Raw genomic sequence first — 17,542 nt, forward strand, 5'->3', positions numbered from 1 at the left:
GGGTTATGTCTGTCCCTTCTAGCTCTTGCGCTATTTCTCGACACAAATGTCCTGTGTCATGGCACTTGCCACTTGGTATTGACCATTACAGCTTTGAAAGCAAGGGCAGGCTGGGACCATGTAGTTGGATGAATTTCCCAGAGGATGCTGGAGGGAAAACAGCTGCTGATTTCCGTTCCAATTTGTCAAGTAAGACATCTGGACTTGTTAGACCTTTCAATTTCCTGGGATCTCCTTGGGAGAGGGAAGGCCAGGGCAGAGGGACCTGTGAGAAAAGAACGGGCCAAGAGAACCCAAGAATTATACTTGTTATTCAAACACTTTACAGAACTGACTGTTTACCTTGTAGTTTTGGTCCAACGGTAATATCTGTTCTTTTCAGCTGGTTCTATAAAATTGCATCAGCAGTTATCTGCCTCTTGATGATGCAAATTTTTAAATTCTATTCAAGTGGTAGTTTGACAGCAGTGAGCTGGGTGCAACCTAGGTGTCCACCTTTACAGGAATGGGAAGGGGTATGCGGTGGAGGCATGCTATAGAATGTTCTGCAGCAAATGTACACATCAAACCAGGTGTGCATACACACAAGAGTGTGGAAAGACCTTCAGTATATAGAGTTGAGAACAACAACGACAAAAAAATGAAACAGAGTAAGAGCTAGAGCTTAAAATGAATTATATTAATCAAAAACACATATACCTTCGGAACAACAATTCATATGTTACAAGTATACATATTTTATCAGGTCATGTATCAACCATGTGAGAGTTGATGTCTAGTGTGGGAAGGGAAATTGGAGTGGGGGTCTGTAATCGTTTCCTGAGGCTGCTGTAACAAATTAACACAAACTGGGCAGCTTAGAGCAATATAAATGTATTCTCTCATACTTCTAGAGGCCAGAAGTCCAAAATCAGTATCACAGTGTTGAAATCAACACCTTGATTTTGTTTGAAGAACTTCAAGTAATTGTAGTGGGTTGAATACTTTCTCTCCAAAAAATACGTTTGAGTCCTAACCCTCAGTACCTGTGCATGTGAACTTCTTTGGAAATAGGTCTTTGCAAATGTAATTAAATTAAGGCTCTCAAGATGAGATCATCCTGGATTTAAGGTGGGCCCTCAATCCCATGACTGATATCCTTGAAAGAGACAGAACAGGGTAATTTGAAACACGCAGACACAGAAGAAAAGGCCATGTGAAGACAGAGGCAGAGGCTGGGGGACAGCCACACAGCCACGGAGTGCCAGGATTACCAGCCGCCCCAAAGCTGGGGAAACATGAACTGCATTCTCCCTCGGAGCCTCCGGAGGAGCCAACCCCGATAGCACCATGATTTTGGACTTCTGGCCTCCAGAAATGTGAAAGAATAAATTTGTTTAAGCTGCTCACTTTGTGGTAAATTGTTGTGGCAGCCCTAGGAAACAAATACAGTCGTCTTTAGCCAATTTCTCCTTCTAAGCAATAAACACACAGGCCTCTTCACTTCCTTTTACCCAGAGAGGCTCTTTGTTCATTGTTAGAGCAGCCCCTCTGACATTCAGAATACTTAGAGGCCACGTCTATAAAGGCAAAATGAAGTAGAAATTTGAAATTCTCCTTGGGTTTACATAGGAAGGAAAACCTAATATTTACTGAGCCAGACTCTGTGTTCAATATTTTACAGTTATTATTTTATAAAATCCTTACGATATCTCTATGAGGGAGGCACTATGGTGATCTCTTTTTATAGGCTTCGAAACTGCAGCAGAGAGGTCTTTCAAAACCCGAAGTGTTTATGCCTGAAGATCCTTATTGGAAGCTAACACTTAACAAATCTAAATAATTGTTCAAATTTTTCATTTGTATTGTCTATGTACAAAAAGCTATAAAACTCAAGGTTTCCTTTAGCCAATATACAGTATATATAATTGAGATATAATTGACGTATAACATTGTATTAGTTTAAGTTATACAACATAATGATTTCATGTTTATAGATATTGTGAAAGGATCACCACAATAAATCCAGTTAGCATCCATCACCACACATAGTTACACTTTTTTTTCTTACGATGAGAGCTTTTAAGAGCTGCTCTCCTGGCAAGTTTCAAATATACAATACAGTGTTATTAACTATAGTCACCATGCTGTACACTACATCCCTGGGACTTATTTTATAACTGGAAGTGTGTGCCTTTGACCACCTTCACCCATTTCGCCCACCCCCTACTCACCCCCCCCCCCGCCACCTCTGGCAGCCACCAATCTGTTCTCTGTATCTATGAGTTTCGTTTTTTGTTTGTTTTGTTTTGTTTAGAATCCACATAGCCAACTCTTAAAGTTAAAAAAGAAAAGATGAGTTGAGTAAGTCTAGACTGTTCCTTCATATTCATCTCATACCTAAAGATTTTCTCCTAAGAGAAGCTGCTAAAGAGTAAAGTCATTAAAAAATATGTTACAAGCTGCTCCATAGATACCACTGATATCCATTTGATTAAATTATCTTTCCCCACAGCTAGGCCTTTGTCAGAGATGGGAAAAGATAACTAAACTGGCAGGTCAAAGGCTCGGAGAATTCATTACTGAGATATATAGGGGGGGAAAAGAGAGAGCATTTTGAGAGACTCTTCAGGATTTCCTAGGGTTGGCAGGGCAATCATTCTCTCTGGGGTCTCCACACAACGTTGTTCCATTCAGAAAATGAAGGCAACTTCACAAGCCCGATAGGTACAGTAGGTTACCCAGTGGATTGTTTTCATGGTGAACACCTTGAGCATTGTCCTTTTATTGCAAGTTGGTTTAAACAAAGTTAAAGCCAAAGCCAGTGATTGGTTATAACCTCAATCCCAGGGTCACCACTGCATTACCAGTTTGAGTAGAAAAATAAGCTCACATCCCTTTTATCTCTCACTATTGAGATTCTGTCTTTCTTTTTGCTCCTGGGATCCCCCATTCTGGTGATAAGATTCAGGGCTTACTCATTCTAGGCTAGTAATCCTGGTTACAATCTCTTTGTGGAGGGAAAACCAGAAATTCAGATCCTTCTGTCTTGTTCTCTAGCTGCCACATCCTACTCTAGTCCCAGCCGAGGCCAGTGGCTGCCTAGAACTAGCCTTCACGAGTCTGGCTGCAGGAAGGCTGGGAGCTCAGAAACTGGAGGCTTGGCCATGTCCCCTCTATTGTTGATGTCACCGCCATGGTGGTGTCATGTGTGGAGGGAAGCACGCTGATGGAGGGGGTGGGAAGGTGCAGGAGCCCTGGGGTACCCCTTGCCTAGGTCTGTCTTCAGAGGCTTGTGTCCCTTACCACCAGTCTCAAGATCGTTCCCTATAGCCTCACCTCCAACTTCCCCATCCCCTAGAAATACTTCCTCTTCCACTGCCAAGGACTGTCCCTGGGCTGACTTCTCAGGCTGACACTGGTACTTTCCCCAGGATATTGGTTGGTTGGAATAATCCAAGTTATAGAATGTGTGCTGCCATCAGGGCTGTGATAGGATATAAAATTGGATAGGTAGGGTGCAGCCAAACTGTGGTGGACCTGGGATCCCTGTCCAAGGGCCTGTGACGATTTGGATCTGGAAGGCTATCACTTTCCTGAAATCCCACATCCACTTGTAGCGTCTGCAGGCTGTGTCACAAAGATGTTCATTTTCTAGTAGTGTCCCTGGGTAACCTAGGCAGGAAAGCGCCGAGAGGTGAGTTAACGTGTCCAGCACACCTGTCTCATCCTGGGGAGCCCTCCTTTGGGTCTCCTCCCCTCCGTCACTTGTCCACTCTGTTTCTGATTCTGTGGGTGAGCTGAAGACTTGGGACCTGTTAACACCTTAATTATGTTTGAGACTCTCCCCATTTACTCAATCAGCTGCTGACTACATCTCTTCACCTCTCTTCCATTCTTCCTTCAGCCACTGTTCCAAGCAGGACTGTGTGTTAGTTAAAGAAGGAGTTTGGAAAGAATGCCTTGTGAAAGACTTCTTTTCCTTTCAAGTGTCTTGGGAGCAGGGTATGAAGCAAGGTGAGCACCAGACTGGAAATCAGAACCTGGAGGATTGGGGTTGGGCTCTCCCATCTGACCTCGGCATGTCCCCTCACCAAGACTCATCTATAAAATAAAGAGGTTAATCAAGATAACTCCCAGAGGTACATCCAGCTCTAACATTTGATGACTCTGGGTTTTGTAATCCTACTTACTCATTTTTTATTCCTTTCCAAAAACTTGATATTCTGGTTGCAGTTCCCTATCCTCTCGGTACGCTGACGGTACAGAATGGCATTTTAATCACCTGGGCATTGACGTATTTTAGGGCATTTTTTTTTATCCCAGTAAATCTTCAGAGTGATACAGAGAAGCACAAATTTGATATAAATTATCATTTTCAATGGGACTTTTCCTCCCTCCCTCTCTCTTTCTCTGTCTCTATCATTCATGAGAATGTCTGTTTACACCTGCCTCAGGCATATTTGTTTACTTGAATTTCAAGAGATTCAGAGATACAGCATTTTTGAGGTTGCTGGATGCTTCTGGAAATGGGCTGCCTCTCTGTTTGCTGCTTCAGAGGGGACAGACTCCTCTCCCTGCCCAAATCTCAACAACCTCACTTCTCATTTCTTGAGTCCGCAATCTCCACGGAGCTGGCTCTACCACTAATAGCTGAGTGACCTTCGGCAAGTTATCAGACTTCACTGTGCCTCAGTTTCCTCACATGTAAAATGGGAGTCATAACAGCACCTCCCTCATAGAGTTGTTAGAGACTCCCTGCTTCAGAATCACGTGAAGTTCTTCTCCATCACCCTGATTCCCGGGCCCCAGCTCAAACCTACTGAATCGGCATCTCTGGAGTTGGAGCCTTGAATCTGTATTTTTAACAGCTCTCCGATGCAACAGTTTTGTATGCTACAGTTTGAGAACCTGTGTTTTAAATATGTGATGCCTCCCAGCTCACACAGCATTGTAACCTGCATCCACTCACTGAAACGTCACCATGATTTTGAGAGGTAAACGGGATGGCCTCTCTTCCTTTCTATACCGAGGGAAATACTGTCCAAGGTCACACAGTGTCTCCAAACCCCAACACCCAACATCCTTTCCATTTTCTCTCATGTTGCTGAATCTTCCTGCAGGAAAGGATGCTACTATGCTGCCGTCACAGAACTTGGCTGACTTCTTTTCATTCCATTGCTTTCAGTGGGTGAATTTCCTTGCTGCTGTTTGGCAGATGGCCATCACTTCCCTTGATAAATGTTTTTAACGGCTGCTGCTTTTATCTTATCAGACCCACAGTATGTCTTCATCTTTCTGCTTCTAAAGATAGTTACCACTTTGCTATATGTCATAAGTGTCATCTCAGTCGTGACTCAAAATAACAAATAGATTTGTTTCCACTGTGGAAAGAAATCTGGCAGTGCCCTGCTTAGATAGAGTGAGAATTTGAGCACTCACCCTTCTGCTCCTGCCATGTTCTTTAAGGGATTTGGCCATAAACATTGAGAAATGAAAAGGACCCGTGTCCCCTGACATTTTAGGGGGGAACAATTTTGAGTGCCCTAATGAACTGAATGAATAAGATGATTTGGGAGAAAGGGGGTGCTGCAGTCTGGACAAGTCGGAGCAGTCTCTTGGGGGCATGGCTGCCCACCCCTAGGTAGAAGATATGCCAGGACAGTCACCCTATCTGCAAACTGACTAGCCCCAAGAGAAAGTGAATTGGATCTTCTGTGAGGAGAAGCCATGACCCTTACCCCCACTGCTCACCTTGGGACACTTGGTTTGCCTGTCAGAAACCAAGTGAGCAGAGTCCTAGTGGCTGGCATGGGAGTTTAAGGATGCAAATGTGCTTGTTCCACAACCTGTGACATGCAGAACCATCACTGTGGGACAGTGAGAGATGGCAGGATGAGGGTACAGAGGGAGTGTAGGGGTGCAAAATCAACAGACTTTAATACCTATCATTAGCCTATTGCAAAATGTTTTGCTGTTTATATTTCTTTTAATAAAACTTGCGATGATACGCAGTGGCCAGCATATATTTGCACGTTGGTGCCCAGCCCTAGGCCGGGCTGCCCTCCAGAGTGGGAGGACCCCAGTGTGTGCTGACATGTGAGTTAAACCAGGACTTCATATCTTGGACGTCTCAGATATAAGTTTCCCCAAAGGACAATGGATTTCTGTAATGATTCTACCATAGACAAGTGTATCTCCTCCTTGGCACAATTGATCTTTTTGGCTGGGTAGTTTTTGGGGTGGGGGAAGTCCCATGTGTTGTAGGAAGTCCAGCAGCTTCCCTGGCCTCCACCTATGGATACCAGGAACACATGCCCACCTTCTCCCAGTGTGACAACCAGAAAGAATGTCTCCAGATGCTGTCAAATAGTCCCTGGGGGCTAAAATTGCCCCCGATTGAGAACTTCTGTCATCAATGGTAAAGGGTAACATACTTTTAGATATCGTCCTGGGACTCGGACTGTTTATGAAAACACAACACCTTTCCATGAGGATCTGTCCAAAGAGTTACACAGAGATTCCCAATTAGGCGCTGTCCCTCCCTCATACCTTGAAGGTTCAGTCCCCCATCATGGCCTCTATCACCCACAACCTTGACCTCTCCCTTCTCCCAGGTTTTAAAGCCCCCTCCCAGGACTGCCATAGGCCAGCTTTTGCCCCTGGTTTCATCCTAGGTGCTGTCCACCATGCAGCCAGAGGTCCTGACTTTGCTGGGTTAGCTTCTAGAAACCAGTCCTGAATGGATTACAACTGGGTTCTCTCAGCGGCTGCTCCTTAGAAATCACCTTCCTCCCCTAGAAATCACCCTTACTAGCTCCTGGGAGCCTAGTTTCCCCTCTTTACCTCCCAGTCTGCAGGCAGCCCTGTCGAATGTGCCTCAGTGGGGAGGAAGCAGCAGGACCCGTATCCAGAACTCTTCCACCACGATGCTCTGAGCATTCTTGGCCTGATATGTGCAGCCACTCCATGGATCCAGAGTTCCTGGTAATTAAATCATCTGAGACACTTGTTAAAATCCAGATTTGGGGTCATACCCCGGGATGGTCTAGGAATGGGAATCTGCTTTTACAGAGGCTTCCCAGGTGACAGGGCACAGCCGAGGTCCAGAGAGACCCATAGTGAGCTTGCTCCAGACCAGATCAGTCTCCCATTTCTTCACCTTCCTTCTGCTTGACCCTGCACTTGCTGATCTAGTTTTTAACCCTTTCTTTCACTTTTTTTGCCCTTACATTTAGTTTTTAGCTGAGAAATCTAAAATCAACTAGCAGATGTCCACACGGATACTGGGATAGAAGGCTGTGGATGATGGGGAAGAGGGTCCAGGGTTACCAGTCAGAACTCTGGTACCTGTCCTGCTTCTACATGGGTGGATTGCTTCCTCTCTATGGCCTTTGTTTCTTGATTGGTTAAATGGGGTTAGACAAGAAATGGGTTTGAAGATCTTTTTAAAGTGATGGACTGTTATCCTGTTTTCAAATGAAAACTTATTTGGAACTCCAATATAAAAAGTAATGAAAGCTCTGAAGAGGGGACAGCCCTCCAAATCCCATACTTTCAGCCTTGCCTGTGGCTGCTTCTAGCATGCACAATGCCTGGCCTCTGGGCGTGAACAACCATAGCTTCATTTTCCTTTCCCACCTTAAAGTAAATTAAGTGGAAATACTCTCCCCACCTGTGAGCAAAAACTCCAGCAGGTCCACAATTTCCAGCTCACTCTCAGTTAATGTGAGACACAGTCTCAATTCAATTGTGTCCACTCCAAGAGATTATCAGAAACGCTGAACTTAATTTTATGCAAATCTTTGCCCTTTCTCTGCTCTTCTCCCATTTCAGCTTACTAGGCAGTTTGTGACCCGTCCATGTTTTAGTAGATATTGAACACTGCTTTTCCAGTGAGGCCCTTTCCAGGACTTGTCTGCTGGAGCGTGCCCACACACCCTGGATCCGGTGGTGCTTCTCCATTCCCGGTAGTTGACTAGTGATGCTTTCTCCCTGGGAGGTGAGTCCACCTCCTGCTTCTTGGTACTGAGCTTGCTCTGCCCCTCCCACTAGTCCTATTGATCAGGGCCAAGGACATCCCACTACCCCTCCCAAACTCTGGGAGTGAGTGGACCCCCTTGCCGCCACCTTGATTCTCTGCTGCAGCTTTCTGAGGCATAAGCTAGGTGGCAGCCCTCCACACCTCAGCTGCAGGGAGTACATGGCAAGCTCTAGGAGGGGCTGTGGTGCCCGTCATTCATGAGACTTGAGGTACAGGGTGGGGTGAGCACGCATGGCACAGCTGCATCTCTCAAGGAAATCTCTTGACAATTCTCTTTGTTTCACACTTTGACCATTCTTTATCCTTGCACTGGCTCAGAAGCCCTGGCTCAGGAGTACATCAATCAGGGTTCAGTCGCGGAAGCAGAACCCTTGTGAACATTAGGGAATAAAGAATATATTTCAGCAGTGAGACCATACACAACTGTGGGAGGCACTGGGATAGTAAAGGTTTGAAGAAAGGAGTTCGGGTCAGAGAAAGGTCAAGAAGCAGCTTCGGCACAGGCGAATACTCAGAGCTCTCAGGGACAGCTGGAAGCTGTTGGAGTAGAACTGGAGTTGAGGGTCAGAGAAAGGTCAGGAAACAGCTCTGGCACAGGTGACTATGCAGAGCTCTCAGGGACAGCTGGAAGCCGTTGGAGTAGTACAGCAAAGGGGCAGGTGCTGCAGTCTATGGAAGGTTGTCTGCTCATCATGGCGCTCTCTTGGAGTTCATGGCCAAGTGTCTGTGGTGGGCCTGGGATTGCTGCTGGTTGGCAAGGTCAGCAGCTGGGAAGGAGAGCTGGATGTGATGCAGGGAAAAGCAAAAACAAACTGGAAGCCACTGGCACCTCTGCATTTGTTTCTCACCTCTCTTAACCCACCGCAACCACCAGAGGGTAAGAGACTGCTTCACTTCCGCCTTCCAATCCCACAAAAATTACCATTTGATAAACTTCTGTAAAGGTGATTCTGGGAAATCACTGAGTAGACCTGGTGTAAACAAGTTGACACTAGAACAATCCAGCACAAATTGTTATGGAGCTCTCTCTCTCTCTCTCTCTCTCTAATCTACACTTGCTTTTTACTCACATCTGTTATATCTTGATGACTAGAAACTTCCCATTTTAACATCCTATTACCCATTCTATGATTCCTCCCTTCCATTTGGCACATTTAAGTGCATCCCTCAAGGAAGCAAAAAGCACAAGCCAATGATGCATCATTTGCAACTTGCTCTTGAGGGAACCAGCAAACAGCTGTTCTCTGGCCTTGGGCTACTTTTGAAAATGCAGTCAGTAGCAGAAGAAGGTCGTGTGGGAAAGAAACATATTTGTGACACACTCAAGCTGGTGACTGGGACTTTAGTCATCTGTTTCAGATGCTGGAAGAGAAAACTCCCTAAAATAACTCACATGTACAGGGGTTGTTGGTTATATTTTTTCAAGTCACAAAATTTAAGACTAAATTTAAAGTTATTAGTGTGCACCACTAACTCTGCGCGGAGCTGGGTAGCAGCTGTTAGGGATGTTACAGTCAATTAATTGTTGTGTTTTCCCATAGTTTGGTGGAAAGCAGTGGAGGGGGGAAATGCGGGAAAATACTTTAAAAATGAGCAAGCTGAAGTAATGAGCTTACCTCCCTCTATGTCTTGTTGGGAGTTTCTCTGGATGTGGCACACACCACCACCAAGCCGCCGATGTGGCAGTTCATTCTAACCACCGCTTACCGAAAGTCTATCAGCTTTTAACTCAGGGAGAGACGGCTATGGAAGGTAGGGTCAGTGGCCTCTCTGGAGAGCTGTCAGGAGACAGACAGAAGGAAGTGAGAGGATAGCAAGATGCTCCGAAATGTACAGGGCAAAGAAAGTACAACCTAGAGGGGGCAGGTATAGAGAAAATGAGTTATCTTCTGCTTGGGGGTAGAAATGTAGTTCTCTTGGCACTAGATCCCCAAGAATGTTTACACACCCGAATATATCCTCTTTGCTTGTAAAATCTGTGTCCTCCACACTCCCTTCATCCAACTCAGGAAGGCAATATTGTGTAACAAAAATAACAATATCAATAATAGCCAAGAGGTATTGCGCACTTATTATGTGCTGGGACTATTGCAAGTATTTTACATATATTATCTCATTGATTTTTCACGATAACCCTGTAAACTGGGTGCCATAATTGTCTCACTATCAAGATGCAGAAATGAGGGCACAGAGAGATTGAAAAAGACACCCAAGTGGCAGCAAAGGTGAGTTGGCTTCTGTGGGGATTAAAAGCACTAAGTTTGAATACAAACCATAAAATACTAGATGTTTAGCTTTAGACAAGTTTATTAACATAAATGAGTTTTAGTTTTTCATCTATAAAATAGGAATAATAATAGTTCCTATATCTCAGAGTTGTGATGAGGATTAAACGTTAGTGGGGTATTTATATGCCTGGCACATAGTAAGATCATTTATTAATGACCCACCATTATCATTACTTCCTAGGGTCTTTTAAGTCTTTTCCACCCCAGCTACCTCCAACCATTCCCCCTTCACATAATCATACTGTGTGTGCATGTGTGCTCACACGTGTGTATGGGTGTGTGTGGATGCACTCTCATCACTGTGGGAAAAGGGTGATGGAGAAATGGGGTAGCCACTCAGAACTCAGCCAAGCACTGGGAACTGTGCACATGGCTGCAGCATCCCTGGGGTGTCATCTGCCTGCCACTTTTTGTTTGTGGATGTATTTTGATTTGACACACCAGGGCAGATGGCTGGGAGGAAGGGGCTGGGTCAGAGTCAATATTTGGTAGCATGTGAATAACGAATGTGCTTGTGGAATTAATCACCCTTCCCATCTTTGGCTAGTTGCCATGGCTATGGAAAGTAATGTGTCTTGTGTAAATCAGAGTAACAGGATTGCAGCATATCACTACTGCTGTTTGTTTTTCTCAACTCAAGTCTCCTCGAAGCATCCCTGTCCTCACAGCCAAGGCCATGGTCTCAGACACCTTAGGTACAGCAAATGGCGAGAGGCTCATCTATGTCCCTGGATGACGGGATGGATTTTCTGTCTCTTTCAGGGATCATGTGCATTTTTAGGGCAATAGTTCAAAGAAGAGCAAAAAGTTTGAGAAACAACAAAATTACCATTATTTTATTTTGCCATGTAAGTGTATTAAAAAGAAAAAAAAACCTGCAATGTATATTTATAAAGGGGCATTTTAATATCTAAAAGTAGGAAGGACATAATTGCAGAATAGAGGATAGTTCTTTAAATTGAAGACATTTAGTTGAATGAAAAAACTCTCCATCTCGTTATTTCTCTCAATTCATTGATGAGTAGTGACAGGCTCCTAACATATCAGCCACATAAGTTACTTTATGTAGATGGAGGCAAGAAGACATAACAGAAATAGAGCTTATTTGGAAATCTCACGGGGGTGATTACTGGAGATATAGGGCAGGTCAGTTAGCTACTCAGAGCCTCGGTATTCCCAGTAATAAAATGGGAATATCAAACGCCCACCCTGCTCATTTTATGGGGTGAATCTGAGGATTAACTAGATAATATATGTGGAAGCACATGGGAATCTCTTCCCACATTTGGGAAGTCCTCATAGGACACAGTAGCAACTGTTTGTCTTTCTTTGATTTCCTCGTATCTGTTGTATCGAAACTGCTCAATCTAAGTCTTCAGAATGAATAATACAGCAAGTCAGAAGAGAGACTGCAACAGCAGGGAATCCAAACCAGACAGGAGGGGAGGTCACTCCCATGATCAGGGGCTTAGCTCTACCTCCTTCCCCTTTCCAGGTCAGGCCCTGCATATTCTACTTGTTCATAAAGACAAGATTCAACACTCAACAGACTAAAATCTCCAGCAAGCTCTATTGGTTATTTCTGGAATTCAGTTAATTCTTTTTCTTCGTGGAAGACCTTTTAAATAGTGACTGTTACTTGTATTTGTGACACATCAGGTTAGGGTATTGCCTTCAGAGCTGGACTGCCTGGGTTCAAATACTGCCTGCTCCAGTTATGAGCTACACGCTCTTTGGCAAACAACTTAACCTCTCGGTGCCTCGGGTTTCCCATTTGTAAAAGGGGGTAATAACAGAACCCTCTTCATGAGGTTTTGATGAGGATTAAATGAGTTAGTATATGCCAAGTACTTGGCATCATGTCTGGCACATTGTAGGTATTCAGTAAATATTAATCTGTTATTATTAATACTCAGAGGCGGCAGTGAGACCTCCTCAAAGCGTGGGGAGATCAATTGTCCTTTGAGGGTCCAACAATATCTCAGTAGCTATGGGAAAAATCTGACAGAGACAGCTTGGCTCCCAAGCCTCTAAGATTTGACCAACTAGATTGAATATTTTAATGCATTTAAAGACAGATAATGTCAATGAGTCACAAGGGCATAGTCACCATGAAAACTAAGAAAAAGGAGAGGCCCTGAAACAAAGGTGGGAAATGTCTATCTGAGCTCTCTCTTGGTTGGCGGTAGTGCTGGAGTGTTAACCATCCTCTTTTAAGGGTTCCCCACCTAAGTCAGAACCCACAGTAGGGAAGGCTGCCTCATGCAGTCTTGACAATTGCCACCTTTCTCCAGCCTAACTCCTCTCTGTCCTGATTCAGGACCACAAAACACATTTCCAGAGCTGGTGGGCTTCCCTTCCAGATCTAGCTGTAGGAGGAGAATGGTGTTATGCATGAGTCACGTGACTGTGGTCCGTTGCTCTCTTTGTATCTACTTTAAGACCAAACGTCAGTCCATGGAACATGGTGAAGTCATTAAGTGAATACCTGCCATATTGGGAAGCCTCTTGGAAGATAGCTGTCAGCCCTTTTCTTACTTTGAACTTCTGTAGGCAGAAACCTTTCTCTGCCAGCTGACACGTAACCAAAGTCTCCAGATGGGTCTTCCTTCTAGCAACTAACTGCTACTGAACCTGGCAGGTGTCCCTGGAGACTCAAAGTGCTTTGTAAGAGTTCATTTAGGAAGCAAAACAGGCCACATCAAGAATCTGTTTGTTCTGGAAAAACAGTGACTAAGATAATGTTTTTGACCTCAGCTGTGTCACCAAATGTATACTTTAGTGACAGAAATACGAGCTGGATTGCCTTGGAGTGGCTTTCAAAGTGCCCCTGGTTCCTGCAGTCAGAATTAGGTCTCAGCAGTCGAGAAGGAGCCTGAGGGGAGCGGGAGGACTTTCTTCTCATCCTCACACACTCCAGGCTTCTCAGGCTTCAAGCTGTCACTCATCTTGCCATCTAGCACAACACAGTGACACAAATGCCTTTCTTGCCTGTCTCTAGCAAACACCCATCCTCCACGACTCAACCCAAACATCCGAACTGAAGGAGCTTAGAGCACTGGTTCAGTGGTTCTCAGCCCTTTCACCACCCAGACTCCTTCAATCATTCCCTTCACGGGCCCTGTGCTTTGAAAGATTTTTGTGTCCCAGATGGACAGCATTTATACAGTAATAATCAGATAATTAACCAAAGACTTACATAAAGGCCAAACTGAACTTTCGATTGGCAAATAGCAGGCTGAGTTCATCTAATTTCAGCCCAAAGCAAAGAAACTTGATGTTTCCGGCCACCTGGGACAGCATGATCACCGCTAACTGTGCAACTTCACGTAGGCTTCCCAGCAGAAAATAGCCAGAGGAAGCCCACTCACTACTTTCTAGATGCTCAGGAGGTCTGAGGACCCTCTATGGGGAAGCATCAATCTAACTCCAAACCTAACTTTTCATCTGAATTGAATTGTTTGATATAGGGGCAAATGGACAGGTAGCTGACATCTATTGCATCTACCATGTACAGGACATCGTGCTGGGACCTCTCGTAGAAGTGATCTCATCGAGAATTCACGTCACCTTTGAGATTTGGTGCTGCTGTCATATCCCCATTTGGGATGAGGAAACTGGGAGGTAAAGGCAAGTAACTTTCTCAAGGGCATATAACTAGTAAGTTGCAGAGTTGGACACCAACCCAGGATTTTCTTGTTTTGTTTTCATAGCTTTATTGAGATACAAACCACATACAACTGACCCACTCAACGTGCACAATACAGTGATTTTCAGTATGTTCAGAGTTGTGCAACCATTGCCATAGTTCATTTTAGAAAATTTTCATCACCCCATAAAGAAAACCCGTACCTATTGGCAGTCACCTTCCGTTTCCCCCAACTTTCCCTCCCAGTCCTGGGCAACCTCTAATCTGCTCGTCTCTGTGGATGGACTTGTTGTTCTGGACATTTTGTATCAATTGACCCAGGTATTTAGACTCTAAAATTCACATACATCAAACTCTAGCCCAGGAATCAAGGCAGATTACAAATCCTTGTCATAATTTTATTGATTGTTTCTTATTTAACTTTGAAAGTACACACAATGCACAAAACTACATCCTGCATGTTTGAAGCACACAAACATGCAGATATGCCCTACTGGGGTTAAAAATGGCATGTAATTATTTAGCTGCCATATACTTGAATTTGAATGGCCACACTTCCCATTCTCTAATACTTCTTTGCCAGGCAACCGTCCAGCACTCTGAGAGAGGAGAACTCTGTTCTTGCCCTCTTATCATTTGGTTTTGAGCTGGGTCGCCAGAGCTACATTGAGGGTAACTGGCGTATCTCTTTCTCTGGGTTGGGAGGGTCCTGGCCCAGACAGTGTGGTGTCCCCTTCCTACCTGAGAGATCCTTCTGTGTTTCCTGGCTCTCCCGTTCTCTTCTCCTTGACCTTCCCTTACCTGCAAATTGCTGTTGGCAACATGATTTATTCTCTTGTCACAGATGGTGGGGATGCTTCACACCCATGTTTTCCATATACAATTCCCCTCTTGTCAGCTGCTTTGTCTCTCGGGTTCAGGTTCTGTTTTCCCAGGTGATTAATCATTCCTGCTAGAGTCATCATTCAGTATCTCTGGGTTCTGTTCTAAAAGTACATGTGTTTGGGTGGTGTCTGGGTGTCAGTGAAAACTGCTCACATTCTGCAGTCAAGATAGATCAGAACAGACATGGAGAGGCCTCCTGGAAACTAGCATTGCACAAGGAGTCACCACCTCTTTGCTTGTTGTTCAGTCATTCATCCAGTCATTCATTTTGTTCATTGGCTTGTCTAGAGCACCCGCAGCTTACCAAGTGCTGTGGGTGTGTGGGACACAGCCGCACTCTCCATACAGGGCTCTCGTCACAAGCCCTGCTTCTCAGATGAGGAACATGCATGGGGTACCAGACGTGGGTCTGAGCTGGGGTTCATGAAGCTTTTAGATAATCATGGGGCCCTTTCAGGAGTGTCAGATTGACTGAATATGTCAGGAGGGAATTTTTGTATTAAATCAAGGACTAATCTGTTATGGGGAAGAATTAAAAATAAGCATGGTTTTTAGAGATAACATATGAGATTTCAAAGACACTTTTGAGTTTATGGGGGAACTTCTTTGACTCAAGTCCTCCTCCCCCACCACACTCACACGTATCAGACACACACCCAGACCAACTTCAGATAGACATTGATAACCTCTTTACCAGGCATAAAGTCCTTTAGGTCCAGGGAGATGAAGGAGCCTCTTGATTCTGCTTCTCTTATAATATTATTTAGTTTGGAAAATCTGTCGGCAAGTCTATAATAGTCTTTGAACAGGGTCCTTTTCATTGGGGTTCTCTGACAAGCATCCAGCAGCAATTTCCCACTGAGGGACCCAAGTCACCCACTGAACCTCAAACCTCCACTGGAAGCCAGAGAGGTGAATCCTCTTCAATAGGCATGTAATATAGCAACTGTTTTGTCACACAGTGACAGGCTGTCTTTCCTAGATGGGCGAGAATGAGTTGATATGCCACTGGTGCCCCTGGGATGACCTACTGGTAATGTGGCTGGCACTTGTTTACTGATCAGTGCCCATGTTTGATAGGTATTTAAATATTTTGAGAATCATGTCTAACACCAAGTAGTTTTTATTCTTACATGACCTTAAATGCCTGCCTACTTCCCATGAATGTTTCTAAACCCCCTGAGATTATCATGTCTAATTCTAGACAGGGATGGGGTGACCTCTCCCACCACTACTGATGGACAAACCGGCAGCACCACAGTTCAGAACATGGACTCAACTATGAAATTTGGGCGTGTTTCCTAACCTCTCCATGCCAGTATCTTCACCTATAAAATGTGGCCACTAATAGTTCATACTTCACAATGTTGTCATAAAATGGTTCCAAATATGCAAGGCATTGAGTGACACACCTGGCACATTGGGAAGTCTCAGTAAATATTCCCTATTAGTTCAATAAATGTGTGTTGAGTAGATACAGAGGGTACCAGAAAAATGTGTACACATTTTAAGAAAGGAAAAAAAAACTACATTAAAATTACACTGACGGTAACCACTTTGAGCACCTCTTGTAATTGCAGAAGTCAAACGTGACTTGTATTCATCTTTTGTAATTGGTATATATTGAGTATTACAGTTTTATTTATTATTTACCTTTTTTTTTTTTTTTTTTTTTTTTAAGGAGGACGCAGCTCACAGTGGCCCATGTGGGGATTGAACCGACAACCTTAGTGCCACCAGCACTACTCTCTAACCAACTGAACTAACCGGTCACCCCAAGTATTACAATTTTAATACAGTTTTTTCCTTTCTTAAAATGTGTATACATTTTTTTTGGCACCCTTGTGTATGGTTGAAAACTTTTCATCACCAAGAAATGCCTTTATTATTTTGTCTCCAAGTGTGCCTGTTTAGGAATCAACGCCATAACACAAGAAAAAGTCCATTAGTAGGATGGAGTTACCTATCTTAAAAAAATCAATTCGGTTTTAGCAGAGGCCTGAGAATCCTTAGTGATTTCTCATTCTCCTCTAGGATTTTCAAGGTTCATTTCTTTTGGTATTCTGTTTACCTTCTGCTTCTCAGAATGTGTGTGTGTGTGTGTGTGTGTGTGTGTGTGTGTGTACATTACTTCAAGATATGAGTACACCATATTTGCTTAATTTCTTCTATTTGTGAAAGATTTACAGATTTTTAATAATTCAAAGGATTGACCTCCCTGGATCCCAGTCTACCTCCCTGGGACAGAACTGCAAGGTTCCATCAAGTCTAATCCACTTAATGACACAAGGGCTCTGGGATCTCATATATCTGATGAGATTTTCTCTATAACTCTAGAAAGTTTGTTAAATCTGCCATTTACGTCTTGCCTGTTAGTAATTAAAATGCACACCGTAATTTCTCTTTCAATTCTAAGACCTACGTGGCAAATGGATTAGCTCACACAGTTTGATGCAATATACCTTGGGAGAAAAAAAAAGTCCTTTACCTATAACAGTAAAATCCCCTTCTCCTAACCAAAGAAATCTGTGCATTGTTGGCCTCTTATTTTATTCCTTTGTCATTCAGGCCCATCTCTCTTAATGGGAGTCTCTGTCTTTGTCTGTTTCCAGCTACTCTATATAGTTCCTAAAAGGTTAGGGGATTTAAACTCATACTCCCTCCTTTGTGTTAAGAGGTCACCTGAGTCATTATTGT

At 43.9% G+C, this 17,542-nt stretch overlaps 1 long non-coding RNA gene across 1 annotated transcript in view; it reads left to right on the forward strand.

Annotated features, from left to right (window-relative positions):
- Positions 1 to 16,652, forward strand: part of LOC141570354 (uncharacterized) — a 44,925-nt gene extending 28,273 nt beyond the window's left edge. The window contains exons 2-3 of the long non-coding RNA XR_012494353.1: positions 13,829 to 13,935; positions 16,527 to 16,652. This is a non-coding gene — a long non-coding RNA (uncharacterized LOC141570354). The remainder of the gene's footprint in view (positions 1 to 13,828; positions 13,936 to 16,526) is intronic.
- The last annotated feature ends 890 nt before the right edge of the window (positions 16,653 to 17,542 follow it).

Source organism: Rhinolophus sinicus, linkage group LG03 (assembly GCF_036562045.2).
Source record: "Rhinolophus sinicus isolate RSC01 linkage group LG03, ASM3656204v1, whole genome shotgun sequence".
Lineage (NCBI taxonomy): Eukaryota > Metazoa > Chordata > Mammalia > Chiroptera > Rhinolophidae > Rhinolophus > Rhinolophus sinicus.